This window comes from Lissotriton vulgaris, chromosome 6 (assembly GCF_964263255.1).
Source record: "Lissotriton vulgaris chromosome 6, aLisVul1.2, whole genome shotgun sequence".
Lineage (NCBI taxonomy): Eukaryota > Metazoa > Chordata > Amphibia > Caudata > Salamandridae > Lissotriton > Lissotriton vulgaris.
In genome coordinates this window covers 315,029,800-315,052,889 of record NC_141694.1, presented here as the reverse complement: position 1 = coordinate 315,052,889, position 23,090 = coordinate 315,029,800, and the positions used below count along the sequence as shown (strand labels likewise).

Below are 23,090 nucleotides of genomic sequence, written 5' to 3'. Positions count from 1 at the left end.
AATAAGTAAACTAATCAAAGGGATCACAAACCAAGATCCTGTCACATATGAACTCATCTTGTATGGCCTAGGGTCTTCAGTGTCAAAAAATAAAGACAGAACCCTATGGAGAATAATATGTGCAGCCAAAGAAAGTCTATGGATAACAAGAAACCTACTATTGTTCAAACACCAAAACTTAGATGTGAAAGATACAATACATATATGTTTAGACAAAATGATGACTTTCTACTTTTCTGATATTAAACACATGGGTAAACAAAATGCAGAAGCCACTTGGAAACAAAAAAAATGGGCAGAATGGGTCACTTGAATAATCACTGTAGCATAAAAGTGAGTTTGGAAAAAACAAAAATCTTGATGGAAAACCGTTAGGTCAGTGCCTGCATGCACCACCTAAACAGGTTAATTGTATACCACCCTATGGGATTGGTTGAAATGTAAATGTGCCGCTCTAAATTTTTAAATAAAGTATATTTTTACAAAAAAAAAAAAATCGGTTCTTATCAGTTTAATATCTGATACGTCCTCTTTCTGGGGACCATATATTAAATTGATTTTTGGAACAGGGAGATGGAATAGGAGCTTACTCTGTCCACTCCACGCATCAACCTGTTATTGCAGGGGGGGGCGTGGCTAGCAGCCAATGCGGACGGTCGCAGCCTAGCGAGGCTCCCGATCCTCTGCCCTAAAGATCCGCTGAAAATCCTGATCAAGACCCGGGATCCCCGCGAAAATCGAGTCGATCCCGAGAGCAACACCCAGGCCTGCTCCGGTCCGGGAGGCGAGCCAGGAAATCTACCGCAGCGAGCGCGCCTTGTTCCGAAGTGCCTGAGCCGCCGGAGCACAAGATGGTGGCGCCCCGAGAAGAAGCGGCTGCCGGACTGTAGCAGCAGACCCACAGCCGGCGCCCGGCTGTGAAGAGGGGGCAAGGTACCTAGTTGACCGGGCGGGTGCTGGAACCGCCTTGCGTACCAGTGGGCCCCCGACCTCGGAGTGATCAGCGGGGGGATCGAGAACAGAAGCAGCCCCGGCGAAGCTCCGCCCCACCCGGGAAGAGCATACTTTGTGCCCCGGCTTTGAGGCCTGAAGCCTGCAGCCCCCGTACGTGCGACCCTGTCCCGAGGCCTGGCTGAGCGGGAGTCTTCACTCGGGGGAGGCCCGAGAGCGTGCTGGGCCCGGCTGCTGTGCCACCAGTCCGAACACTACTGAGCCTGGACCTGAGTGCGGGGGGCGGTCCTTGTAGGACCCAGTGGGCAATAAATTTACACTCCGTCTCCGGGGCCTAGTATTGCAGTGGGTGCAGCTCCTGCCCAACTACATTGCTGCACGGAGGAGCCCAAGGTCTGACTCGCCGATCCCTGAGCCCGGTGTGGCGCCCAGAGCACGGACGACCCGAGGAGGACCCGCACTACCAGTGAACTGTATCGTCTCCCCGGCTTTGGGGCCCATTGACCCTGCATGCATCGGAGAGCACCTGGAACCCTCGCCTGACGACCCCAGAAGGTGAGAAACTGCAGTGCTTGGCCCCGGGGAGGTGGAGAGTCCTCGAGCACTCCTGGAGCCCTGAGAACCCGATCCCACTGCGAAGGGTTACCAGAAGTTGGCTGGAACCGAGCAGCGACCAGACTAGGGGCCTGAGGGGGAAGGTCAGTTGAGGACGACCGGGGACCTCCACGAGGATACCCGGAGACCGACCTGACCGGGAACGTGGGGCATGCGTCCCGGGGCTCGCGGTCCAGAAGGGGGCCCGCTTGGGGAATCGACAACTCCTGACCATCTCTGGGACCCAGATCCACATCGCAGGAGCAATATGGGCAAGCCTAAGGGCGGAAAAGGGGACGGGGGCCCAGCCTCGGAGACACCGGAAGATGATTCGCAGTCTACCACGGAATTGCAACAGATGCAGAACTGGATCCTTGAAGCAATTGCTGCCACTAAGGATGCTTTACATCAAGACATTGTACAAGTGTCGATGGGGCTGGGGCTCCTGCGGGCAGACCATGCGAAGTTGACTGATAGAGTCAAGGAGGCAGAAGACTCCCTAAAAGACATTGTGCCAGCGCAAAAGTCGATGGAGGGGAAGCTCACGGAGGCGATGGAGCGGATACAAGCACGAGAGAGGAGGGCAGAGGATGCTGAAAACCGCAGCGGGCGGAACAACTTGCGCCTGGTGGGTCTTCCCTAAAAAAAAGAGGGCACGGACATGGTGGGCTACCTACACGACTGGCTAAAGATTGTGGTGGCCCCGGAGGGTCTTTCTCCCTTCTTCACTCTAGAGCAGGCGCACCGAGTACCGTCCCGGCCCCCAAAACCGGGCCTACCACCTCGCCCAGTGGTAATCAAGTTGCTCCACTATAAGGACAGGGACTGGCTTTTGCAACGGGCTAGGGATGCAGGTCCATTTCAAGTGGATAACAGCAGGGTTACGCTGTTCCCGGACTACACGTTCGAGACCCAAAAACTGCGAGCCACATTCCTCTCTATCAAAAAAGAACTGCGCACGGAGGGTTTACAGTACTCACTGCTGTTACCGGCCAAACTCCGAGTGGTGGTAGACGAAAAGGCGCTGTTCTTCACGACATCGGCAGAGGCGTGGGCCTGGTGGGACACTTATAAAGCGGGCACGAACGGAGCTCGATACAGGGCCGAGGAGGAACGCCAGAAACACACAGTCAGGTAATCACGGAGGCTCCGTGGACGCAGACAGGGGTCCAGAAAACCGACGACCTCCCAAACTGGAGAGGAACGGAGAGCGGCGCTGCAGGCAGTGAAGGAAGTGTCGGGATTGGCGCTGGTCCAATCGGCGAGGGAATCGGGCTCGGAGATTCAGGAATCAGGCTCTGACACTGAGTTGTCGGAACTAGGTGGCGCCAGGGGCCCTAAGGTCACGCCGCAGACATCGGGTAAAATCATCGAAGGCTGACTCCTGTCCACAGTACCTGACAAGACTGAAAACAATTGGTGCGGCCTCCACGAACTGTTGAGCAGAGCACAGTAAGACGGAAATATCGTGAGTCATGATGAGAATTGTGGGGCGGGGACATGGGGACAGCACTTGCAGAGTTTAGTAGCTAGCACACGCACCCCAGGGCCCATAAGGCCTCCGTGGTATTGACTACGGACTAGGGACTTTTGAGGGCGCGTTTGCTCGCCAGTTTGGATGGGAGCGACTCTTCTGCAGTTGGGTCCTGTTCTGGGGGAGGGGGGACCTGGAGAAGTTGGGGTAACTCGAGGTGTAGTTTGGGGAAGGGGGGTGGGGGGAATGTTGGGGATGGGTGGGGACGGTGTGGTGTCTGATGTCTGGAAGCTACATGTTATGGACTCGAACTGAACAAGATGGGACAATGGCTAATGCGGGCTCGATAAAATGTGTGTCCTGGAATGTGCGGGGGCTCACCACTATGGCGAGGAGATACAAGATCCACTCTCACTTAGTTCGCAGAGGGGTGCATATAGCATTCCTACAGGAGACCCATTTAACGAAAAAAGAGGGGACAGCGCTACAGCGTAGATGGAGGGGCCACCTGTTTTACACCATGTACTCTGCTTTTGCCAGGGGAGTGTTAATTAGGGTGAGGGCGGGAGTTCCTTTCCAAGTCACTAGACATACGGTAGACCCAGAAGGGAGGTTTGTAGCGGTGGAAGGGCTACTTAGAGGTCGACACATTGTACTTAGTAGCATCTACGCGCCAAATGTAGATCAGGCAGCTTATTTTGCGAAGCTCTCCAGAGTGCTAGCCACTTACTTTACTGGACATATGCTGATGGGGGGGGACTTCAACTCAATAGAAGACACTACACTAGACAGATCCCACCCCCCACTGCACCCATCCCCTGTACATAGGTTAGCGAAATACAGAACGGAATGGCAAGGGAAGTGGGATCTGACGGATAGCTGGCGCACACAACATCCGACAGAGCGGGATTACTCATTCTACTCTAGTATACACGACCTCCATGTCCGCCTTGACACCTTCCTTTGTTCCCAAACAATACTCCCAGCAGTGGTCCGGACTGAATACTTGACACGTACAATTTCTGACCACAACCCTATCCTCCTGACGCTAGATTGGATGAATACAACACCAAAGATCCCGACATGGCGGTTACGGCCGGACACGCTGGATGACCCACCCTTCCGCGAAGAACTTGAAAATCGGATCACTAGCTATTTCACAGAGAACGAGGGTACCGCTTCAACCAGGGCCGTGGAGTGGGACGCATTTAAAATGGTAGTAAGGGGGCACTGTATGGGGAAATTTGCAGGGGTGCGCAGGACATTGGTAGAAGACTTAGAACATTGAGGGAGGCGGAACAGGAACGCCCTGGCCGCCCTGAGTTACAGAGGAGAGTAAGTGAAGTGCGTGAAGCAGTGGCAGTTGAGGTAGAGCGCCTTCGTAGCTACGATTATAAAACATATTTGACGAAAACTCTTGCTGAGGGGGACAAAACTGGAACACTCTTGGCCTGGTTAGCGAATCCCAATAGGGGCGCTCAACCGATTCTGACCTTGAAGGGAAATGGAGGCGGCACACTTCAAACACGGCCAGACATTTTGGACTGTTTTCAATCATATTATGAGAGGTTGTATAGGAGCGAATTGGGGAACCAGAGCGAGGCAATGGAGGCTTTCCTGAGCGACCTGCAGACACCGCGGCTTGAGCAAGAGCAGGCTGATTTACTAGGCGGCCCAATAGACTTGGCGGAAATAAGAGGGGCAATAAAGAGTATGGCGCGTAACAAAACACCTGGGGTCTTATTTATGAAAAGTGATGCATCGCTGCGTGAAAACAGCGATGCGTCACTTTTCACTACGCACTCCTTGCGACACCAATGATGCGTAATATTTAATGTATGACGCATCATGTCGCAAGGAGTTACAGATACGTCAGTATTTCTGACGTATCTGTAAGCGCAAAAGTGACGCATTGCTGGAGTGTGTCAAAAAAGTGACGCAACTCCAGCAATGCGTCCTTTCACATGGGGAAAGCCCCATGTGAAAGGGCTTGCGTCAGTCTTACGCCTGCTGTGAGGCAGGCGCAAGATTTTGACTCAACAGCGTCCTAAAAGTGACGCAGTGAAATCTCATAGATTTCACTGCGCCACTATTACGAGGCTTTTTGCGGGGGAACGCCCCCTCTGCATACATTATACCTCACGCAGGTATAATGTGGCGCAGGGATTTAAAAAGTGACGCATCAACCTAGATGCGTCACTTTTTAAAGATGGCGCAACAAGGCGCATGTTTTACGCCGCTGAGGCGTCACAAAAAGTGACGCATCCGCAGCGCAAAACTGACGCAAGGCCTCATAAATGAGGCTCCAGGAATAGATGGGTTAACCATTGAATTTTACGGGAAATACCTAGACCAACTGACCCCGAGGCTGCAGGTGATACATAACGAGGCCAGGGAGGGGGCAGACTTCCTCAGTCAATGCGCGAAGCCATTATGATCCCTTTATTAAAACCGCAAAGGGACAGTACAGACCCGGCATCCTATAGGCCATTGTCCATGTTGACAACAGACTACAAAATTTTGAGCACAGTGCTGGCCACCAGGCTGCTTCCCCATATGCAGAACCTGATACATAAAGATCAATCAGGTTTTATACCCACTAGAAATACGACACACAATATCCGTAGGATGCTTAGATTAGTGGATGACCCACTGCTGAGAGCAAGAGCCCCCCTGGTACTGGCGGTCGACATAGAAAAGGCATTCGACACCCTGGAATGGGAGTACCTATACAGAGTGATGCAGGGCTTTGGTCTGGGTGAGGGATATATAAGGTGGACGAAGGTGCTTTACGCTTCGGCAAAAGCTAGGGTGAGGGTGGGACCCTTGGTATCGGACCAATATGAGGTGCATCGGGGGACGAGACAGAGATGTGCACTATCTCCTCTGCTGTTTGCGCTTGCGGTGGAGCCTCTGGCAGCGATGGCTCGGCGGGGGATACATTCCAACGGGTTGGAAGTCGGAGGGGCCCATCACTTCATCTCCCTGTACGCCGACGACCTTCTCCTCTTCTTAGAAGATGCTGAGGAAGCTGTGGACGGCGCGAAGAGACTCTTAGAGCGCTTTGGCGCAATATCAGGACTGAGGGTTAACTGGACAAAAACCTGTCTCTTCCCGCTGAGGAAAGGGGAGGAGCACCCCCTAACCCACCCAGAGATTAGATGGGAGACTAGCTGTCTGAGCTACCTGGGAGTGTACATGCTAGACGGTAATATAGGTCGTTGTGTCTGTGCATTGCAGGGCAGTATGACATTTTGGGCCTCCCTCCCCCTCTCAATGGCGGGCCGGGTTTCACTCCTAAAAATGATAGCTCTACCGCGATTATTATATCTCTTCTGAACCCTCCCTGTGTGGATACCTGGAGCGATCTTCAAACGGTTGAGGTCAATGATTGTGTCGTTTTTGTGGGGAACGGGCAGACGTAGAATTGCATTGGCGAAGTTGACCCGTTCGAAGGATGAGGGCGGCCTAGCGGTCCCAGATTTCGAGCTCTACTACTTGGCGGCCCAATTGCAGTTCTTTACGCAGGAGGTTGCGAGGGTCTACCGAGGCCCGGAGCAGGAAAGGGAAGGTGGCACCCCCAGTCACATACTAGCATACATTACCATGCAGCAGAAATTGAGGCTTGGAGGGCTGTCCCAAGAAGAGCGGACGCTGCGATTATGTTGGAATCGCACACAAAAGCGTATTGGACACGGGCACCCTTATGCACCTGAGATCCCGCTGGGCATGGTGACTGCTCTCCCACATAGTGGAGACTGGTCGAGACTGGGACTGTGGGTATATGCAGGGTTACAGGTGGTGGGGGATCTTTATGACGACGGAGTACTGGCCCCGTACCAGACATTGCAGGAAAGGTACGACCTCCCGAGGGGAGATTACTTAATGCATGCGGCAGTGGTGAGAGCCATACAGGCGCACTGGGGGGAGGGACTGCTGGAGCCCATGACGACGCTGGCATGCCAATACACAATGATGGCGGCAGGGACGTTTAAGGAAGTTACATGCCTCTATTCCAGGATGCACACAGACACCCTACAACCACTTACATCGCTGAAACACAAATGGGAAACAGACCTACAATTAGAAATCCCAGACACGACGTGGTCCCAACTAGTGCGGAGGGCCAGGAAGAGCACCAGAAACGTGCGGTTCCAACTAATACACTTCTATATACTTCACAGGGCCTACCTAACGCCGAGTAAAATAGCGGCGTACTTTGGTGCAGAAGATGCTGCATGTCCCAGATGTACCCAATTAGGAGCAGACCTAGTACACATGCTGAGGGGCTGCCCTCGAATACAGGAATACTGGAGGGAAATAGGTGACACCCTGAACGAAGTAGCAGACAGGGAATTGCAGTATGATAGCGCGGTCACTGTCTTACACTGGTTCCCACACACACGAAAGAACAAACTGTCTAGCAAATTCATCGACATGGGTCTAATTATTGCAAAGAGAGAGCTGACCAAAGGCTGGAAGTCGAAGGTGGGGCCGACACACCGGAGATGGCTGTGTGAATTCCTGAAGTGGGCAACAGCGGAGAGTACGATCAGGTATCAGCTGGCCCGCCGTGGCTCAGACGAGAAAGCACAGGACGCAGCAATGGCATGGGAAATTCTAGTACAGGCGCTGAGGGATAGCACAGTGGACGGGGAGGAGGAGGAGGAGGCGGTGGGACAGGTGGCTCCAATAGGGACGGTTCTGACCCCAGCACCGATACCGGACACACACGCACAGTAATAATCTAAAGCTCCGAAGGCCCACAGTATATGCACGTACCCTGGCACCAGGCATAATTGTAGACACCGGGGAGGGAGGGGGGAGGGGGGAAGCAGCCCGGGATCCAGCAGCTGAACGTGTGCGAAATTCGGTGAGAGATGCGGGTGCGGGGTGAAAATACAAAAGCAGAGGGCAGAGGGCCCCATGCGACGACTACAGCAGACAACCCAGTCAAGAGTGTAAACTGTTAATGAGTAGCGCCGCCCGACCTCCGGTTTGTGGGCTGAATGGCTGTGTACGTGGCATCTGGGATGAGATAGAAGTATGACTCTGTAACTAGAGATTCTGAATCCAGTAATGTATACTGTAATTGACTCTGCAATAAAAATTGTTGTAAAAAAAAAAAATCAACCTGGTATTGCAGTACCTCCAGGAATGGTGCACTTCCCCACCCGGGGAAAACAATGCTGTTGAAAAATAGAAGAGAAAACGAAAGTAGCGCTTCACTACCAAACCCTGTAAAGTGGCGCTATTGTGTTTGCGTGTGAATAAAAGCAAACTGGTCACTGTGTCTTGTCTTAATTATGTATGTATTTTACTTAATTGCTACTTTGCGGCCACCCGGCCGTGCGTTATTTATTTATTTTTTTAACTTTTTTTTTCTTCTATTTTTTCCCTTCTCCATCCAGACGCTGCACTTGGAAAAGAGACAAACGTGGGAAAAAGACTGTTTTTGCAGCAGCAGAGTTTCATTGGTTTTTGGATCCAATTAACTGGGGAACGAATGGAGGAAGGTTCTCAGCAAGTCAATAGGATGGAGGGAGGGAGGGTGGGAGGCAGGCAGGTAGGCATGCAGAGAAGTGGGTACTGCCCTTAGCTTCTCTGAGCAAGAAGAAAAATCCAGAGTCCTTTTCCTTCTCTGCCTGCCCCGCCCGTCCCCGAACGGCCAAGCCTTATCTATAGGCCTCAGGCTCCAGAGGAGCAGTGTCTCGGGCAAGTGAGGGCGAGGGTCCGGCCACTTCAGGTCAGGGAGCTGTCCACGGCTTCCTGGCCTGATTCCCAGCATCCCATGGCTGCCAGGCTTTCCGGCCAGCCGGCTGGAAGCAGTGCGCAGGAAGGGGCGGGGCATGCAAATACTAGAAAGAGGACAACGTGGGTTTGCTAAGTGACGACTAATGAGGCGACAGCCGAGGAGGACTCTGGGAGCCGGGATAAGGCCTGAGGCCGGGGCCTCCTTTCCCCCGGTTCATGCTGAGCTCTTGCCGGGAGTCAGGAAAAAGAGGCGAAAGGGCGGCCAGCGACGGTGCAAGGGAAGACCCCGGTCCGGGTCAGCCAGGTAGATTGCTTCGGGAGGCATTAATTCTGGCACCATTCTGGTTATGGCTTCTCAGCCTTTTGGCTAAGATCAAGTGTGCAGCCAAGGGATAGTAAACCTTACGCCGCAGTACTGGCACCATTAATCTTCAAGACAGTTAGTGATGGAGGCACCAGGGAAACACCCAACGCAAAAAAACAAGTAATACAGGTTGAACCTACCCCTACCCCACAGGCAGAACAGGAACAAACCAAGGAAAGTACACAGGTAGTAGAGGAAACTCAAATGACAGAAATAGTGGAAAGTGAAAAGAAAGTTAAAGGGATGTCAGACATAGACTCACAAGTGGAAGACAGGGAAATAGATTCAGATTGTACTCTTATTCCTACAGATATATATAACATCATCAAAGAAGCCAAGGACAGGGCACAGGAAAAAAGGGAAAGAGAAGAACAGACCTCCTCAGAAAAGGAAACAAAATCCACCGAGGGCCAAATGTAGATGGTTAAAATAAGAAATAAAATCAAGATCAAAATACAAACGGCGGACCCGCTTGTGGTCCTGCCGCAACAGAACAGAAAGAAACTAGGAAGAAAACTCTACAAAAACAGAACTGCTCAGGGTCCAGGTATAGTGTACTAGGGAACCTCTCAGACTCAGAAGACCTAGGATATAGCTTATTCTCACAAGAGGTAGGAGTAACCCCCCACAAAGACCTTTTTCTACAGTCCCCATACTTAGGGGGAGCAGAAGAAATTGGCAGGCAAGAGACGCAAAATAGTGAAAGCAATCAGCAAATATGTGACAGCATCTGGTCGCCATTGAGCTTTGAAAATGTTCGGGTTTAACATGTATTGTATACCGTGCAAAGTAATCACCATTGCAAATATAGGGGCAGATTTATGAGGCCCTTGCGCCACGTTTACGCCGCTGTTGCGTCACGCAAGGCGGCGTAAACGTGGCGCATCCCTACGAACAATTTACAACGTGACGCATCTAGGCAGATGCGTCACGTTGTAAAGCCCTGCGCCGCTTGTGGGCGTTCCGGCGCAGGGTGGGCGTTCCGGGGCAGGTGCGCCTCGCAAAAGTGGCTGAGTGAAATCTATGAGATTTCACTCAGTCACTTTTAAGCCAATGCTGCGTCAAAAGCCTGCGCCTGCTTGAAGCAGGCTTAGGTCTTGACGCAGCATTGTTAAAATGGGGCACCCCGAGCCTTGCTGGAGCTGCGCGCGCTTGCGACACAACTCCAGCAATGCGCCACATTTCCGGCACAGATGCGTCACGCATCTGTGCCGTTTTTGCACCATGGTGCGCCGCATTATAAATGCGGCCCACCATGGCTGGCGGAGCTGTGGCGCACTGTGGCGCATGTTAACTGGCGCATCCCTGGGGATGCGCCAGTTAACATAAATCTGCCCCATAATGTTTAACATCATATCATGGAATGCCCGAGGAATGGGCTCACAAGTGAAAAGAGCGTCCGTGTTTGAGATTTGCAAAGTACAAAAAGGGGACATTATATGTTTACAGGAATGTGCAATTCCCCACTCCACCGACTACAGTCACATATCCAAATATTGGGAAGAAGGCCCCTCCAAATGGTCTGGGGGTGGAAACAAGAATGCTGGAATAGCCATTCTCATAAAAAACAAAGAAATGTCAATCCTTGATACTAAAATTATACAGCCAGGCAGGGCTATGATGGTCACCATACAATACAGAAACACCACCTTTAAGGTCTGTAATATTTATGCACCAACCGACAAGAATGAAAGACTGTCCCTGTTTGAAATGCTCCCACTTTTTATTGCAGGTGCAACCCCAATGGTGTTAACAGGGGATTTCAACTGCATCATAAACCCCACAGACAGATGTGGCAAGAAAAATTGTTACGAAATTGATAAGTCTGCAAAATGTCTCAAAAACATGTGTAAAGATTTGCAACTGTCAGATACAGGGGCAAAATCAGGGTCAAAACAAAGGTTCACATGGGAAGCAGAAAGTGGCAAAGTCAAATCAAGAATTGATTTCATTTTCACCTCCAAAAATATAAAAGCAAGGAATTATGAAACAAACGAGAGTGGTATGTCAGACCACAAAATCTTGAAAGCAACCGTTGAAATCTCAAACATGTGTCAAATGGGGAGGGGTGTGTGGAAAATGAACACCTTGTGTAAAAATTACAGTGATATGTACAACAACTTAAAAACCAGAAAGGAAAGTTTCCCATCCTTAGCAGAATGGTGGGAAGAGGTAAAAAAACAAACAAAACTTTTTTTCAGAAAACAGAGCATGATCAAAAGCAAGGAAAAGTTTCAAAAATTTGATGAAATACAACAAAAAATGATCACGCTAGAAAACCTAGAAAGGGGTGGAATGGAAGTAGGGGAGGAAAGAGAAAAAACAAAAACAGAACTGAAAGAATGGCTGAAACAACGAGGGAAATAACACATTTTTAACTCCAGGGTCAAGATCTTTGAGGAAGATGAAAAGTGCTCCAGGTTCTTTTTCAAAAAGGCACAGCAAGTGCAAAAGGTAATGAATGAACTGAAAGACACAAATGGACAAACACAAAAGGGCACAGAGAAAGTAGGGAAAATAACAACAGCCTTTTTTCCCAATTGTACAAAAAAGAGCCATCAGATATAAGTGCATGTGAAGATTTTCTAGGGTCTTTGCAGAGCTCTTTATTCCAAGAGGAACAACATTTTCTAACCACCCCCATTTCAGGAGGAGAACTCTTCCAAATCATTCAGGAAGCCCCAAAAGGATCAGCCCCTGGGCAAGACGGCCTTCCATGGGAGTTTTACAAAGCTTTCTGGGGGCTTATTGCAAAGGATTTTTGGAGTCTGTTGAAAGAATGCTTGGAAAAAAATGTTTTACCCCCCTCCTTTCCACAGGGCATCATCAAACTGCTGGAGAAAAAGGGGGACAAGCTGGACATCAACAATTGGAGGCCAATCACCCTCTTGAATGTGGACAGTAAGATCCTAAGTAAAGTCCTGGCAGGAAGATGCAGAAAGGTGCTGGCCTCCATCATGCACCCAGACCAAACATGTGCGGTCCCAGGAAGGAAAATCTGGGACAGCTTGACCATCATTAGAGACACCTTGTGGTTAGCGAAAGACAGGGGGAATCCACTAGCTATCTTGGCCCTTGATTGCCAGAAAGCCTTTGACTCCCTAAGTCATGAATACCTTTTCAAAGTGCTCAGGAAAATGGTATTCCCAGAAGGTTTCATCAAAACTATTGGCTTAATATACACTGGATGTGAAAGCCAGGTCCTTATAAATGGTACACTATCTGAGGGGTTCCACATTGAATCAGGGGTCAGACAGGGATGCCCCTTATCACTGGCACTCTTTGTATGTGCAATTGAAACTCTCCTATGTGCCATCAGGAAGGACAAGTGCATAACTGGTCCTCTGGTACCGGGCAGCCAAGGCAAACAGGTCAAATGTGTAGCATACATGGACGATGTCACCATTGCTTGCACTGACGCTAGATCCATAAAAAGAACTTTCCTTGTAACCCAACTCTTTTCCCTAGCAGCTGGGCTACAGGTGAATGTGGAGAAAACGCACTGCATGACGGTGGGACAACCTGTCTCAGCTCCCAGTGAAACCTTCCACAGACCCAGTAAAAATACTGGAGATTCTTTTTTCACAGGACATGAAGGGAGAAATAAACTGGGAGAAGATCCAGACAAAGCTCAAGCAGAAAATGGCGCTCTGGACGACAAGAAAACTTTCCCTGGAAGGGAAAGTCTTGGTGCTGAAAGCAATATGTCTACCAATCCTGATGTTTATTGCCATGATTTTCCCTCCATCATACAGGTGGACAAAAGTGACACAAAGACTTTTTGCAAAATTCTTTTGGGGGCCAAAAATTGAAAAACTAAAAAGAGACACAGTTTTCAAACTACCCACAAAAGGAGGGAAAGACCTGCCAAACCTCCATGACTTTCTGATGTCACATTTTGTTAAAAACGTACTGGGGAATGCAAAGAAAGACTCACATGTGGCTGCCTACACACTGTTTGCTACAAGCTTCATCTTATCAAGAGAGGGCATATGTAAACTTGACAATACAAAGCCTTTTTTACTAGAACCACCCCCTGCGTACAAAGGCATCAAACCTTTCTTCAAGAAGCTTGAAGAGAGGCAAATTCAAGCGAAGGACATCACACCCCAGATGGCCTTAAGCAAAGAACTGAAAGAAACAGACTCAGTGACAATGGTAAACAACTTATCAGAGAAGCAATCAGGGAAGGTTCGGGAGATGGTGAACCACAAAGACTTGACAAACTCCCAGAAAGACTTGGCATGGATGATGGTATCCAAATGCCTACCAGTGAAGCAATTCCAACATGCAAGGAAACTGGCAAAAACAGCAAGATGCCCAACACCAGGCTGTGCAGCAGATGAATCCCTGATGCACTTCATTTGGAACTGCGGCGGAGCACAAAGCATGTGGAAGGCAATGGGACAGCTCATTAAAGAATTAACAGGACAGGCATCCCTGTCCTATGAACTGGTTCTATATGGGTTGGGCATGAATTGCAATGCAAATAAAGAAAGGACACTATGGAGAATAATAAACTGCGTGAAAGAGGCGATGTGGGAAAACAGGAACCTTTCCTTGTACAAACACCAAGCAATCACGGAAAAAGAATGCCAAAAACTTGTTTTCACTAAAATGATCTCTTACATGTGCATAGACACCCATAGATTTGGACAAGAGTGGGCAAAGGAAACCTGGAAAATCAGGAGTTGGTCTGGATGGGTAAAATGAGAAATCTTGATGGAAAACCACCAAAGATAGCCTAATGCGCTTCTTTGAGAATGGTTAAATGTACAGCACCCAAATATAAGGGACTGCTTAAAATGTAAACCTGACAAATAATTTTAAATAAAGTATATTTTTACAAACAAAAAAAAAGATACACTGGATCTGGCTAGGGGGCGCCTGAAAACCGGACACCAGTCTCTGCTGGGCCTTCTTTCCACGGCTTGACCGTGGCAAGGCTGCGTGGAGGCAGGCGAAAGGATTAAGGCAAGGTCGCGACCTTAAAGGTACACCTGGGGAAAGCTGGGCCTTCGCTCTACGGCTTGGCCGTGGCAAGGCTGCGCTGACCCCAGTTTTGTGCTGATGAGGAAACACCTTTTGGGGACAGAATATTGAGCTCGCACATAGCTGCAGCTCGAGGAGACACCTTAAAAGAGGAGCCCCGGGCGCACTGGGATAGTGCACGGCTCGGGGCACCTCTCGGACCCAGACTCGACAAAAACCCACTCGGAACACCTGCCCAAGCGGGCAGGAGACAGGTGAGCCCAATCCCATGGGGAGGGTGGTGGGAACTACCCAGGCGGAATACCTTTGGAGAGACCCCGGGCGCACCTCCTTGGTGCTCGGCCCGGGGAGACTCCAAAGAGGGAAAACCAATTTTCCTACGTTCTCTGGCCATTTTTGAATTGGAGAGACCCTGGGCGCACCACCTCGGTGCTCGGCCCGGGGACACTCCAAACGCACAGAAACACGAATACACACCGCGAGCCCCCAGGCGCACCGACTGGTGCTCGGCCAGGGGGCACGCAAACCGACGGGAAAGAAAGTTGGCCAAAGCCGATCACAGGAGGGCTCACAGGCTCCCCCTAGGTGCGGAAACCGGCGGAACTCGGGAAATCAATAAAGCGAGCCCCCAGGCGCCCTTAGAGGCTCGGCCAGGGGGCACGCCAGTGCGCACAACGCATCAGAAGTCACCCGAGAGAAATCTCCTTTTTTTTAAAACAACGAGCCCCTGGGCGCACCGGCTGGTGCACGGCCAAGGGGCACGCAAGGAGAGCAAAAAATATAGAGGAGAGCGAGCCCCTGGGCGCACCGGCTGGTGCACGGCCAAGGGGCACGCAAGGAGGAAATCAGCATTTGTGGAGATTATTGCGAGCCCCCAGGCGCACCAGCTGGTGCTCGGACAGGGGGCACGCAAAACCGACGGGAAATAAAGCAGTCCCAAGCCGATCTCGGGAAGGCTCCCCCTAGGGGCAGAAACCGGCGGAACTCAGGAAATCGAGAAAGCGAGCCCCCAGGCGCCCTTAGAGGCTCGGCCAGGGGGCACTCCAGTGCGCACAGCACAGCAGAAATCACCCGAAGGAAATCGAATTTACAACTGCAATAGCGAGCCCCCAGGCGCACCGGCTGGCGCACCGGCTGGTGCACGGCCAGGGGGCACGCAAGGTGACGACACCAACAGAGGGAGAACACAGCCAGAACTAGTGGCTGGAAAGATTTGAAAGACAGTGAGCCCCCAGGCGCGCACAGCGCTCGGCCAGGGGGCACACACCAAAAGCACCATGGCGACCGCAGCAACAAGATCATACGCAGCAGCAGCTGGTACTGCACATGGCAGCAAAGAATACACCACAGAAGACAGCAACCGAGGTAATATACCCACATCGAACATTAGATTCACAGTGAGGATAGAAATCCAAGAAGATGCAAGAGACAAGCGTAGCATTAAACACCTCATGGAGGTAGTAATGAGGCAGGTCTTTAAAAGAGAGCCAGCACAAACAAAGTGCATCCAAGACTTTCGTAAAATGGGCATTTTGGACATCACACTGTCCTCAGAGACAGATTATCAGAGCTTCCTATACAATTATAACACCAATAGGAACCACCCTGAACTAGTCGGCTACAAGGTCACCCCTATCGCAATCCCCAGGGAAATACCCATGACTGTACACATGTACAACCCATTCGCACCTACCTATGAAATTGAACATTTTTTGTCTGGGTACTGCGAAAAAGTTAGAGGAGGAACTGAATTAAAAAATGAATGGGGGGCATGGAACGGGAAAAGGAGGTTTATGGTGGTCCTGTCCCCAGACAAAGAAGGCATAGGAGGGACTAAACACCCTCCTTTGAATTTCTCCATTGGTCCAAACAGAGGCTTCTTGTACTACCCAGGCCAGCCAATCTTTTGTAGGCAGTGTTTGCAATTTGGGCACTCAAAAGAGATGTGCACAGGAGACGTGTGCAGAAATTGTGGAGTTAAATACCACAAGGCACAAAACTGCACAATTGCCAAAACGTGCAACCTATGTGGAACAAACAACCATCTATATAAAGAATGCCACTTAAAAAACAGCAACGCACAGTGGTATAGCAAGAATACAAAATAAAACGCAAGCACCCCAGGGAAGAAGAAAGAGGAAGGGAAAGGAGAACAGAAAGAACCCCCTCCCACCCCAGAATCACAAGATCTGTTCTCCCAACCAGAAGGAAATCAAAAACCCAGCAAACCCCAAGAAGATCCAGAAACCAACAATAGCCAAGCAAACCCTAGCGAGGACCCACTGCACATAGTAACAGAAACCCCTGAAAGTCAGAGACCAACCCAAGACCAGCTAAAACAAGGGCAGGATACTGGTAGTACAGATATAAACCCCAGTGATGCCAGCACACACATCACAGGTCTGGGAACCCAGGAGAACACACCAGGGTTAGAGGAAGCAGACAACAAAGAATTAGAAGGGCTATGGGAAACAGTACCCACAAACAAACAAAGGAAATCACGCAGGTTACAAACACCACAAAATATGGAGCTAGAATCCAACATAGAATCAGACCCGGAACAGGACACAGAGGGGTCGGAGGAGGAAGAGAACACAAATGCCAAGATAGAAGCGCGCAAGGAATTCAAAGAAATACACAGGAGAATATCTAAACTCCAGCTGAAAACCTTAAAGCGGAAACAAAACCAAACCCTTAAATTCTCCGCTGAGGCCATAAACACACGCCAGAAAAGAAGGTCAACAAGCCAGAAAGAAGATAATACTTTAGAGGGGGTAATCCGCCTTTTTCCAAACAATGTGACAACCATATTTTCTAACCTTCCTACCCTCGCAGAGACAGAAGCCATAGACTTGACAGGTTACACAACAGCCCTAGAAGAAAGCTTAGAGTCTCCAACAGCGGAGACAGCCAAAATAGAGTTCCAGGAGTTTGACCCCATCTTAGGTAGTGGAGGGGAACTTCCTTTGTCAAACAAAACACAAATAGAAGTAGACTCCAGTGAAGACATAGATGTGGACGCTATATAAATCAAGGATGTATACACACCTAATTTTTATCATGGCCATCGCCATAGCCACCCTAAATGTAAGAGGGCTTAAGCAGCAAAGGGAAAGGGCCGCAATTTTAGAATACTGTAAGGTAATCCAAGCAGACATAATATGCCTTCAGGAATGCCACCTCCCTTTTAATAACGACTACTCCTTCCTACAAGAGGAATGGGATTAGGACCCTCAATCTGGTCAGGAGGGGGGAACAAAAATGCAGGTATTGTCTTCCTATTCAAAAACAACAATTTCTCCATTATAAACCAGGAATAGATAGAACATGGGAAGGCAGTGAACCTAACCATCAACTACAAAGGGACACATTTCCGCATCTGCAACGTATACGGACACGCCACCAAAAATGACAGGATCGACCTACTAGACACCTTACAATTCTTTTTGGATGGGGCCTCCCCCACAATCATGATAGGTGATTTTAATTGCATCTTAAACAGCACAGACAGGGTAGGGGCAAACAAGGAGTACAAGTTAGACAAATCGTCAAAAAAGCTCAAAGAAATACTGGAAAACTTCAAACTTAAAGACGCATACCAAAGTAACAACCCAAAACAACCAGGCTTCACGTGGACATCCAACAACAACTCCACTTACTCCAGGATAGACTATATCTTTATCTCAGAGACAATCTCATGCCTGTCAACTACCTTAGAAGACAGCTGCCTTACAGACCACAAAACGCTTATCGCTAATCTAGCCATAAACAACTCAGGCAGGAAAAGGGGGGGTACTGGAAACTAAACACAACTCTCCTCCAGGACACCAACATACAAAGAGAATTTATAACTCTCTACCAGAAGCTGCAATCACAGAAACACCATTTCAAATCCCAACAGGAATGGTGGGTGGACACCAAAACGAAGGCCAAGCAATTCTTTTCCACAAAAGGCAGGGAAAAAGCCAAGGAAACAAGGGAAGAATTTAAAGAACTACAAGAGCTACTCACATGCCAAATAGAACTACAAGATGCCGGAGTCCAGGTGTCACAGGACATAAGGAAAACAAAAAACGAGATTAAAAACTGGCTACTTAGGAAAGGAAAGATAACTATCTTTAACTCACGAGTCCAAAAATACGAACAGGACGAAAGATGCAATTCCTTCTTTTTAAAAAAAGCAAAAAGCAATCACAAAACAATAGATAGCCTACAGGACTCCACAAACTCCCTCAAAAAAAGAACAGGAGGAAATAAGTGACATAGTACACAATTTCTACACAGAGCTTTTCTCTGAGGCAAGAACAGATAAGATAGCCTGCGATAATCTGCTCGCCAACTACGAACTAGGCCTATCAGAAGAGGAAAAGGCATATTTAGAAAACACCCTACAAGTTCAAGAATTCTTAGAAGTCATACAAAAATCCCCAAAGAACTCTGCACCAGGACAAGACGGCCTACCATGGGAGTTCTACAAAACTTTCTGGTAAGAGCTGGCAGGCGATTACTGCAGCATGATCAAAGAAAGTCTGGAAAAAAAACAATTCCTACCCGCTTTCAACCAGGGGGCAGTAACGTTGTTATACAAAAAAGGAGACCCAAACAATAGCAAAAATTGGAGGCCCATTACTTTACTAAACGTAGATAACAAGATCCTAAGCAAATGTGTCACAAACAGACTTAAAAAGGTACTAAAAACTCTGATTCACATCCATTGCTCCTCTACCCTGCACTCTCTTCGGGCGGCTTGGGAGGTGGACGTAGGCCCTCTAGATGAGGACGATTGGAGGGAGGCGTTAGAATCCCCGCGTGGGACCGCCATTGCTGTACGGCTCCGGCTCATCCAATTTAAGTACCTGCACCGGGCCTACTACACCCGTGAACGATTGTGGAGGGCTGGGTTGATTGAATCCCCGGAATGCCTGCGCTGTGGGGCGGTGCCTGGATCCCTGTTACATACTGTGTGGTCGTGTGGTCGGTTGCCTGGCTTTTGGAAAGGCGTGTGGAGCTGTCTATCTGAGGTCCTGGGCTGGGACCTTCCCCGCACCCATCGGCTGGGGTTGCTGCATGTTATGGAGGGCATTGGTGGGAACATCTATAAACATCATCTGCTGCTTTTGGGGCTTGTTGTTGCCAAGCGGGACCTAGCCCGGGCATGGAAGGGTGTAAGGGCCCCTCCCCTGTCTGCGTGGAAAGCTGGATTGGACTATTACATGGGCCTTGAAAAGCCGATCTTTGAGGCGAGGGGCTGCCCACGCAAACACTACAAAATTTGGAAGCGGTGGGCCGACTACCGGGGTCTGTCACTGGATCCCCCAGCGGAGCGAGAAGAGGACATTTGATTGTACGGACATTGTTGGCCCGATTCTGCGACACTCCTGCCGTGCTACACCTATACCCTTTATCTGCTGCTATATGTACACGTGCGTGGGGGGGGAGGGGTGGGGGGGAGTTTCTGGGAGTTGGAGGGGACGGGGGTTGCGGGGTAGGGTGGGTTGGGGGTTTATACATATTGAGCCTATTTTCGGTGCCTGCTTGAACATTTGCTACTCATTTGATATACTGTGCCTGTACTGTTGGTGGTGATCTCCGACATGTGGGGTGCCACAATTTTATTGCCTACTTGCTCAATAAAATTGGTTGTGAAAAAAAAAAACTCTGATTCACCCAGACCAAACATGCGCTGTCCCAGGAAGGAAAATATGGGACAGCCTGGTCACACTTAGGGATGCCATAATGAGAACACAAGAAGAAAATAACTCACTGGGGGTTCTCTCACTGGACCTCCAAAAAGCTTTTGACAGCGTGTCCCACGAATACCTCTTCAAGGTGTTACAAACCATGGGCTTTCCCCCATCATTTCTCAAAACAATCTCCATGTTATACTCAAACGCCACCAGCAGGATACTGGTAAATGGTCACTTCACCCAAAATGTACAGATTAAGTCAGGAGTTCGACAGGGATGCCCCCCTGTCACCAGCACTCTTCATATGCGCCCTAGAACCCCTACTGGCCACCCTTAGGAAGGACAAATTCATCAAGGGGATCTTTGTCCCAGGAGCTAGCAGGGAAGTAGCAAAGTGCATAGCCTATATGGACGATGTGACAGTACTATGCCCAGACCCCGCTTCTGCCAGGAGGGTCCTCCTACACTCCAAACTCTTTGCACAAGCTTCAGGGGTGGTTCTGAACATAGAAAAAAGCATGTGCCTCATCATAGACAAATGGGACAACATGGCCAAGCTAGATGTAAAGACGACCAGGAAACCAACAAAAATTCTGGGAATCCTTTTCTCAGAAGGCACGGAAGGTCAAGCAAATTGGCTGCCAGTACAACAAAAAATTGCACAAAAAGTAAGCTTGTGGAAAACTAGAACACTATCCATGACTGGGAAGGTCATGATCATCAAAGCTGTTATTCTTCCACTGATTTTGTACTCTGCCATGATCTACCCTCCTGACAAATCTACGCTGAGACAACTGCAAAAAAGTATCTTCAACTTCCTCTGGAACTCCAAAATGGAGAAAGTGAAAAGGACCATCATGTTCAAACACACACAAAACGGGGGCAAGAATGTCCCAAATATATACCTGTACCTTTTTACAACGTACTTTTGCCTGTGCCTGAACGCAATAAAACAAAAAAGAAACACTGCTGCCCATTTTATCAGGTATGGGGCAGGAGACATTTTCCACAGATTCCAGCTGATCCACAGGAACAATTTACTACCTGTTGCTTTTTTCCCTCACAAACTATATGCTGTACTTCTACCATTCCTGCAGATGTTGAAACTGCTGGAGGTAGACCCAGACTGCATGGAAAACAGATCGCTACTGAAAAAGGAAATCGCAGGTCTAGAGAAAATGGAGATGGCAAAAACCTGACAGAAAGCCTCTCCAAAAAAGTATGGGAAAAAACTAACCACCAGGACATTACCAATTCCAAAAAGGACATCTAATGGCTGGCCATCAACAACGCCCTCCCAGTCAAAGCCTTCCAGCACAGAAGAGGACTCGCCAATACAGCCAAATGCCCAAGACAAGACTGCCCTGGAGAAGAAACCATCACCCACTTCCTATGGAACTGTACCTTTGCCAACACCTTTTGGGGGAAAATGGGCAGACTCATTGAAGGGGTAACAAGCCAAAAGAATATCACGTATGAACTCATGTTGTATGGCCTAGGGTCCTCCTTGTCAAAAAATAAAGACAGGACCCTATGGAGAATCCTATGTGCAGCGAAAGAAAGCCTATGGGCAATACGAAACCTAATGATGTTTAAGCAAAAAAATCTAGATGTAAAAGATGCAATCCATAGATGTCTCGATAAACTGATGACTTTCCTTTACTCTGACATTAAACTATTTGGAAAAACTACTGCTGAGGGGAAATGGAAACAGGAGAAATGGGCAGAGTGGGTAAACTAAAAAATACACTTCAGCATAAAAATGTACTGATAAGAAATATCTTGATGGAAAACCGGTAGGTTGGTGCCTGCGTGCACCCCCTACTCAGGTTCAAATGTACACCACCCTATGGGATTGGTTAAGATGTATCTCTGAAAAATTTCTATAAATAAAGTATATTTTAAATTTTTTTTTTTAAAAATCTGTTCTTATCAGTTTAATATCTGATACGTCCTCTATCTGGGGACCATATATTAAATTGATTTTTGGAACAGGGAAATGGAATAGGAGCTTGCTCTGTCCACTCCACGCATCAACCTGGTATTGCAGTACCTCCAGGAATGGTGCACTTCCCCACCCTGGGGAAAACAATGCTGTAGAAAAATAGACGAGAAAACGGAAGTAGCGCTTCACTACTTAACCCTGGAACCCTGGAAGCAAGTCAGTAGGATGGAGGGAGGGAGGGAGGGAGGCAGGCAGGCAGACAGGCGGGTGGGCAGGCAGGCATGCAGAGAAGTGGGCACTGCCCTTGGCTTCTCTGAGCAAGAAGAAAAATACTGAGTCCTTTTCCTTCTCTGCCCGCCCCGCCCGTCCCCGAACGGCCACGAACGGCCAAGCCTTATCTATAGGCCTCAGGCTGCAGGAGAGCAGTGCCCTGGGCAAGCGAGGGTGAGGGTCCAGCCACTCCCGGTCAGGGAGCTGTCCATGGCTTCCTGGCCTGATTCCCAGCATGCCCTGGCTGCCAGGCTTTCCGGCCAGCCGGCTGGAAGCAGTGCGCCGGAAGGGGCGGGTGTAAAGAAGTAGTTGGTTATTCAGAAAGAATGAATAACAGGCGTAGGTATCAATCCAAAAGGAGTTTAATCCAAATTGATCAGCATTACACGGGAGCGCCACCGGCAAGTAGCAAGCATAACAGTTGAATGAATTGTTACAAACACAGGGTAGCAAAGCAATAGTTAAACAGTCATTGAATCCTCGAGAGATGCACCTTCAAACATAAACATGTTTGAAGGAATACTCTCTGCGAGGATGTGGAGCATAGAACATAAAAGGTTAAGAAAACATGACCTAACAAGAGCAGTGAGCATTGATGGAAGTAGAAGAAAGACAATACCTTACATCATCTCCCTTATTATAATAAAGAATAAATTAAAACAAATTAAAACACAAAAAAGAACTAAGACATATAAAAATCCTTAAACCTAGAAGGAATGGAACAATTACCATTTGGCCTAACAGGTTCATACATTTCACTTGAAATAGAAGACGTTTGTGAGGACATTGGTGAAGTTTGCAAAACCATACCTGCAGAAGAAGTGGAAGGAATAACAGAAGAACAAGCATTGTTCTGAAGATAATCAGAGGGAGTACCTAAAGGAAAATGTGAACATTCAACATCATTGGAATCAGTTTTATATACACGAATTCTTTTGGCTTGATCATTAGAAACTTTAACAAGAGCTCTTTTACTCCGCCACCCCTTTTCTTCAAGAAAAACTGACCCTTTTGAAGTCTTGACAATCTGAAAAGGAGTGGAAAATTCTGACATTATTT

The 23,090-nt window shown here is 48.9% G+C and overlaps 2 pseudogenes; both read left to right on the top strand.

Annotated features, from left to right (window-relative positions):
• Positions 1-473: 473 nt before the first annotated feature.
• On the top strand, positions 474-639 carry LOC147707207 (U2 spliceosomal RNA; annotated as a pseudogene).
• Positions 640-21,712: 21,073 nt separating this feature from the next.
• LOC147707206 (U2 spliceosomal RNA) lies at positions 21,713-21,891 on the top strand (annotated as a pseudogene).
• The last annotated feature ends 1,199 nt before the right edge of the window (positions 21,892-23,090 follow it).